Raw genomic sequence first — 6,984 nt, forward strand, 5'->3', positions numbered from 1 at the left:
AACTGCTCCCCTGCCAGCCTGATTACCCCTAACTGCCCTCCCCCTGCAGGCCTGGGTCCCCTGCAACTGCCCTTCCCTGCAGGCCTGGTCGCCCCCAACTTCCCTCCTCTGCCAGCCTGGTCACCCCTAACTGCTCTCCCCTGCAGGCTTGATAGCCCCAACTGCCTTCCCTTGCAGGCCAGGTCCCTCCCAACTGCCCTCCCCTGATGGCCATCTTGTGGTGTCCATCTTGTGTCCACATGGGGGCAGCCATCTTTGACCACATGGGGGCAGCCATCTTGTGTTGGAGTGACAGTCAATTTGCATATTACTCTTATTAGATAGGACTAGAGGCCCGGTGCACAAAATTCGTGCATGGTTAGGGTCCCTAGGCCTGGCTGGAGATCAGGGATGATCCGGGCTTTCCTTCCCCCAGCTGCCAGCTGCTGGCCAGGGCCTTCCTTCATTCCGCGCTGCCCCCTGGTGGTCAGCGCACATCATAGCAAGTGGTTGAACTCCTGGTCAGTCAAACCCCCAAGGGGACAATTTGCATATTAGCCTCTTATTATACAGGATATTGCTTTGTGTGGGAACCATGCCAGAGTATGCCAGATGATCAAGGCCAATTAGAGCACAGAGGCCTTGTTCTTAGTATGCTGGATGTCCAAGGCCAAGCTGAGTGTAGGAATTTCCATCAGGGTGTCCAAGGACTATACGCAAGGTGCAAGGATGCAGCAATCTAGACTGCGCAAAGGTGCCCTTCTATAACCTGAATGATTGGTGTCATTATTTGGCGAAAAGCCTCTTTTGTCTAAGTGGTATTAAAGCATGTTACTGAGGCTGCTGAGATGAGAGGACTCAGATGCAGCTGCTATGTGAAGCTGTGGGTCCAGAGGCAGCGCTGGCTGCTCAGAGAACAGCTCCTGTGTTGGAGGCTGCTACTACGTAGGAAAGATGTATTGTTACTTAGCTGCGTGTGTGGCTACCTACTGCCTAGGACTGTGCTTTAAAGGACTGTTTTGTCCAGTAGCTCCTTGTTAGCAATGGCTACATGGCCACTGGCTACTATAATAAAGACTTTCTTATACCGCCACAACTTCTCATGGTTTCTCTACTACCAGGTGTCCAAGAAGGTCCAGCCCCTGGCAGAGGGGCTGGAGCAGTGAGTGCTTCCAACAATGACGCGGCGAACAGAGGATAAAGGAGGAACTGACTTACCCACAGTTAGTACAGTGAGCAGGGTTCGAGGAGGAACTTGCTCTCACAATTAGTGCTGTAAGCAGGATTTAGGAGTAAGTACTCTAAGAATTAGACCTTGCTCCCACACTTTGAATGTGCAAGTACACGTTTTTATAAGGACACGTTTGCATTACTCATGGAGGAGTGGAATTGCTGGGCCATATAGTAACTTCATGTTTAATCTTCATGAGGAACTGTCACATTGTTTTCCAAAGTGCCTGCACTATGTCGCCTTCTTGCCAACAATAAACGAGGGTTCCAGTATCTTCACATCCTTGCTACTTTCTTTTTAAGGCTATTTTGAAAAACTAACACACAAAAACTCTTGGAGTGTGGAAATAAGCAGCAACTTGGCCGCAATTTCAGGGAGGCGGTTTGGGCCTGGTGGAGCCGAGAGCCTCCGGAATTCAAGCTTATCCAATGGGGAGGCAGCCTCCAGCTCAGCCGACTGCACCTTTGAAGGTTGTAGCCCCTTCTTGCCAAATCTGGTTTTTCAAAAAAGGTCAGAAATTTTTGTATTTGTGTGAAATTATCCAATTTTTATATTTTGGCAACTACTTAAATAAAAGTCCATGTATGCCTGTGGTCTGCTGTTTGTGCCCTCTGCTACAGAGAATACCAGCAGTTTCTTAGATCACAGACGAATGATGTTGTCACAGTGGTTACTTCCCTCCGAGGGACCGGCAGTTGCTGTTGCTACAAGGCCTCCATCCAACGCAACCCCTCCCTCACCTTATCCCCGTTTCCCATAGGGTGACTTTGTAAATGCTGCAAGCCGTGTGTGTGTGTGTGTGTGTGTGTGTGTGTGTGTGTGTGTGTGTGTGCATGGGTGGTGGCATAGAGAGAATAGTGCCTCCCTCCACTTGGTCTCATTTCTCACTGAAACTGAAGTGAAATGTGTTAGGTCAGGTTAAGAAAACTGTCTCCCTCATCAGAGCCTTCTCTGGCCTCCTTTCAAGACAGGAAGCATTAGCATTTTTGCTTCCCAATTCACTCATCGCTCAGAGTTCCTTGAGTTACACAAGGGTGGTGGCATTTCTGGTCAAGTTCCTGCAGAACTGGGTCTTAGCAGAGCGTGCATGCAGAATCCTCCCCGTGGCTGAGCCCCTGGGCAGTCACTGTCACCATAGCGAATGTACAGAAAGTCTAGGCTACGGTTCTACATCTAGTTTGATGCATTTGTATTTGTCCAGGTTGATATAGTCTGCTAATAGTAATTTTAAGGATTTGTTCCAACAAGTAAACATATTGAGATTTGCCAAACTGTGTCTAAACATTTATTTAAAAACTAGAGGTCCGATGCACAAAATTCATGCAAGAGTAGGCCTTCCTTCCCCCAGCTGCCAGCACCGGCTTCTCTCTGGCACCTGGGACCCGGGCTTCCCTCACAGCCCTGGCTTGGTCCAGAAGGTCATCCAGAAGGACGTCTGGTCTAATTAGCATATTACACTTTTATTATTATAGATTTTAAGTACATTTGGAGTCAGAGCTTTAGCTTATATAAGGCCTTTGTGGGACTTGGAGTAGTGAAATATGTCACCCCTGGGCACTCTCTCTCCCCCCCCCCCCGCCCCAGGGCTTTATATAGTTTTTCCCTGTGGCATGAGGCTTACCAAGGAGCAAGTACTTTTTGGGAAGAAAAAGACACTCAGAGTAGAAGGTTTTGCAAGTGGAGAGTGGGTTCCCTTCAGCCCAGTGCTTCCATGTGGTGCTGAGCTGTGTCCCCGGCTGGAGAGGCTATTGGGTCAGGCACTCCTGGGTTCGAATCCTGCCTCTGCCATTTATTAGCTGTTTGGTCTTAGGTAAATCAGTTAATGTTCCAAAAACTCAGGTCCTTCTTCTGTTTAACAGAGATGATAACTATGTAATGGAAATAGAGGGGGGAGGGAAAATGGGGGACATCTGTAATACTGTCAACAATAAAAAATACATTAAAACAATAAAAAATGTAATGGAAATAGGGAGAGGATTAAATAAGATAAGGTATGTAAGGCAACTAGTACAGTGCCTAGCCCATGGTAAACAGAAGCTGAACAAATCGGAGGCTTTTATTTTTATTACACATTGTTAAGAAAAAATATCCAAAACTTAGAACTAAAGTGTAAGATTGACTGCGTGTCCCACAGGCTGGAGCGGGGTCCACCAGGCCCACTTGAGAACTGTTTCAGTATCTACAATATTATTCATGCCTGGGCTTATTTTGTGATTTTACTATTGATTAGGTCCCTATCCCCCAAGTTACATATTAAATCTTGTAGGTGATGATCTGTTACACATGCAAGCAATTTCTGTCTGGTAGAAGAGATAAACTCATGGGTTCCAGTTTCATGGTCCAGTAAGAAATTAACCAGTTTTGTATCTAACCTAGTAATCTCCTATTCGTTCAGGGTCTATATACATTATATCAGGGATTCTTTTTGACCCATCTTTACATCCTGCTGGTTCTCTCATTAATTTACATGAGAGTCATTTTGGGAAATACTCCCTTGACAACACCCACAGTGCATGCTTGGACAAGTACCTATCTTTGAATAAGTGGCTGGTTCCACTAATTAAAATATGGGTACACCTCCTCCTCCTAAACTAGGTCTGCATTTGCAGAGAGCCCCCAAGTTCTCAGTAAGAACTCACGATTTGGGGGAAGTCTAGGGTCTTTACTCAGCTTCTGATTTATCCTTTCTTTGCTGTTGAAGGTCAATGGGTTTCTCCTTTTCAGTTACCACTGACCTTCACCTTCCTGTCTAGGGCCTCCTCTTCATCCAACCTTCCACCGGCCTTCCTCTCCCCATCTCAGCCATAAGCACCCAAATCAGTTTATGTTTGAAACTAGTAGCCCATTGTGTGATATCACATGCCGTAGGCGGCCCACTGCTTCCGCAGGAGCCAGTGGGAACCGCAGCACGCCACCAGGAGCCGTGCTGCTTCCGCGGGAGGTGGGAGGGACCCGCACCGATTCCGCGGGAGGTGGGAGGGACACGCACCGATTCCGAGGGAGGTGGGAGGGACCCGTGCTGCTCCTGCAGGAGGCGGGCCGGCTGTCTCCTCTCCGGGCCTGTGCTTGGCCGCGGAGGCTGTGGGCCAGCCCCCCATCCCTGTCCACTCCGGCTCCGGGGGGGCCGGCCCGGGATGCTCATGCTGCCCATTCTCCGCGGCCGCCCCTCCCCCTGAAACTGGGGGACTCCGGCGGGGCTGAGCGCCACCATCTTATGGCTATGGGCACTGCCATCTTTGTGATGGAGTGACAGTTAATTTGCATATTACCCTTTTATTAGATAGGATGCCTTTAATATAAACATATTTAATGGTCAGGAAAAAGAAGCAAAGGGCAAATTACAGCATTCAAATTCTTAAAAAGCACCCTCAGGCTTGCCTCCTCCCCTCTCCCCGCCTCCTCCCCTCTCCCACCTCAGTCTTCATTCTCCATTTCAGTATAAATGAGCCAGCTCTGCTTTCAGCTAACCTCTTTTCTCTTTATCAAACTCTTTGAAAGTTCCCTTGGGAGTTTCAAATCATCCCTTCCAGCCAACCACTCTTTTGTTCCTAGGGGTTGAGCTATCAAGCCCTCCACCCTTGTTGAGAAAGGTGTTAACTAGCCTGCCATTCAAGTTACCCCTGACCTTGAGGATCTTTTTACATCTGAAGGAAGCTCTAAGCTGGCGTCTCTAACCTTGAGGTCCAGCCACCTGGCTTGGCCCTCTACTTGCCCTAGGAAAAGTCAGTTGAGGTCATTGCCTAACAGAACCCAGGCTCCATGGGCTTGGTGAGTAGAGGTTTTCAGTTGAGAAGTGTGGGAAGAGCGTGTGGGTTTTACAATGCTGACAGTGGGGTGGGATGTGAGAGGGAAGGGGCAGGTCCGTGCTTTTGAAAAGGCATATTCCTCAGGGTTTTTTTTTAATACTTGGAGCATTTTTAAAATTAATATTTTTATTGTAGAAATTACAGAGAAAGAAGCATAACAAAACTGGCTGTTGGCAATGACTGGAAAGGCAGTGCTTTTCTATGCAGGGATGCGGTGGGAAGCGGAATCACTGGAATCTCCGGGAGATAAGAGATTTGTATATGTACCCAAAAGGACATGAATTGTTTACATAGTTGAGAAATGTTGTGGGGTTTTTGGATAAAGCCTTGGTCCAGCTCAAATCCTTCTACTGCTCCAGATTCTTAAAGGGATTTCAAGTAGCCTAACTTACAGTTTTCCAACCCAGAAAAGTCAGTTACAATGTGCAAAAGTTTCTAAGCTGTAATCAAATTCTCTCTGGAAGGTTCTGTTGGTTTGCTTTTTTTTTAAGCTACAAAATGGGAAATAGTGACACATATGTGACATATTAAATGCTCAGATATGTTCTGACAAGTAATAAACGAATAGTTATAATAGTCCCTGAACTATGTGGACGAAATGTGGTTTGCATCAGTGAATATGTGTATACATACACAATATTAAAAGAAAAAATTTATGACAACCCTCTGACTAGTGAATGTTTCAGAAAAACATAAATCACAAGGGAGCCAAGTAACAGCTTTCCCTGAGGGGCCTTCAAAAAATTAACATTTGAATTGGATCCTGAAACTCTAAATTTGAATTTATGACCCATTCTTCAACAAGTATTGTTATATATAAGATAGCACTATAGAAATGAAATTCAATGAAAGAAATGGGTTTGGTGTTTAAAAAAAATATTACTAGAATTGTGACTCTACTGATCTGACTCTTGCTTTAAACTCAACTGTCCTTATAGCATCAAGAATGTGACCTCAAATAAATTTCAGAAATAATCATTTTTATGAAGTATGATGAGAATACTCACATGGAGAATTCAATTAGGAAAAAGAACTGGACATAACACAGCTTAGTAACTAGAAAATTATTCACCTTGGCTTCTTAAATTTGTATTTCCATTACCAACAAGATAGGCATATAAGGGCATAAAATGACCTTCTAGGACCTGACCCAAATCCGCTCTAAATATTAAGATACTTATGTCTTTATAGACTCATCGATCAGTTTAGAATACCACTTATGATTCATCTGTTCCATCATTCCTAAGGATGGAGTTAATTACAGGAAATAATTATAGGAAGTTCATTGTTTATTTAGAGCTAATGAAGAGTAACTTAATTTAAATATGCTGGGATTTAATTGCATTCTGTAATGCTTTTCCTTATCAGGAATCAAATTATGTATATTACATATGTAATTACATGTATTGTACATATTTTAACTATAAACTGAATGACTTATAGCACTTATAGCTCTGTCCCTTCCTTGTTGTGGCCTATTTATTGGACCTTTCTGTGCAAGTTCCCTTATCACATTTAAAATTGGGAATAACAACAGTAATTACCTCTGAATTGGTGAGATAATTACATAAGATAATATGAGTATAAAAAACACGTAACAAGGCTCAATGGCTGTTACCATTTTCATGGTTAACAAATTCAAATGATTGATAAAATATGATTGATGCATGGCCATGTCCTTTAATCCGTAGTTTGGACTTGCTCTCCTTTCTAGTTGTATTTTATTTAATGTACAATGTAGCCATCACGTTTGTACTATATTTAAATCATGTCATAAAATACGTTGTTACATACTTTGTTTAGGTGCTTAAAAGGGCTACTTCCAACTGTTAAACTTACTCAACTGCTTTGTAAGGAGAGAGGAGGAAAAATGCCTGTTGAACAAATATATTGTTTTCTATTTTTGTTACTGTCTTATCTATAGAATGGTGTGAAATAATTTTAAAAAATGGAACTAGAGGGTAAAAT

This window comes from Eptesicus fuscus, chromosome 10 (assembly GCF_027574615.1).
Source record: "Eptesicus fuscus isolate TK198812 chromosome 10, DD_ASM_mEF_20220401, whole genome shotgun sequence".
Lineage (NCBI taxonomy): Eukaryota > Metazoa > Chordata > Mammalia > Chiroptera > Vespertilionidae > Eptesicus > Eptesicus fuscus.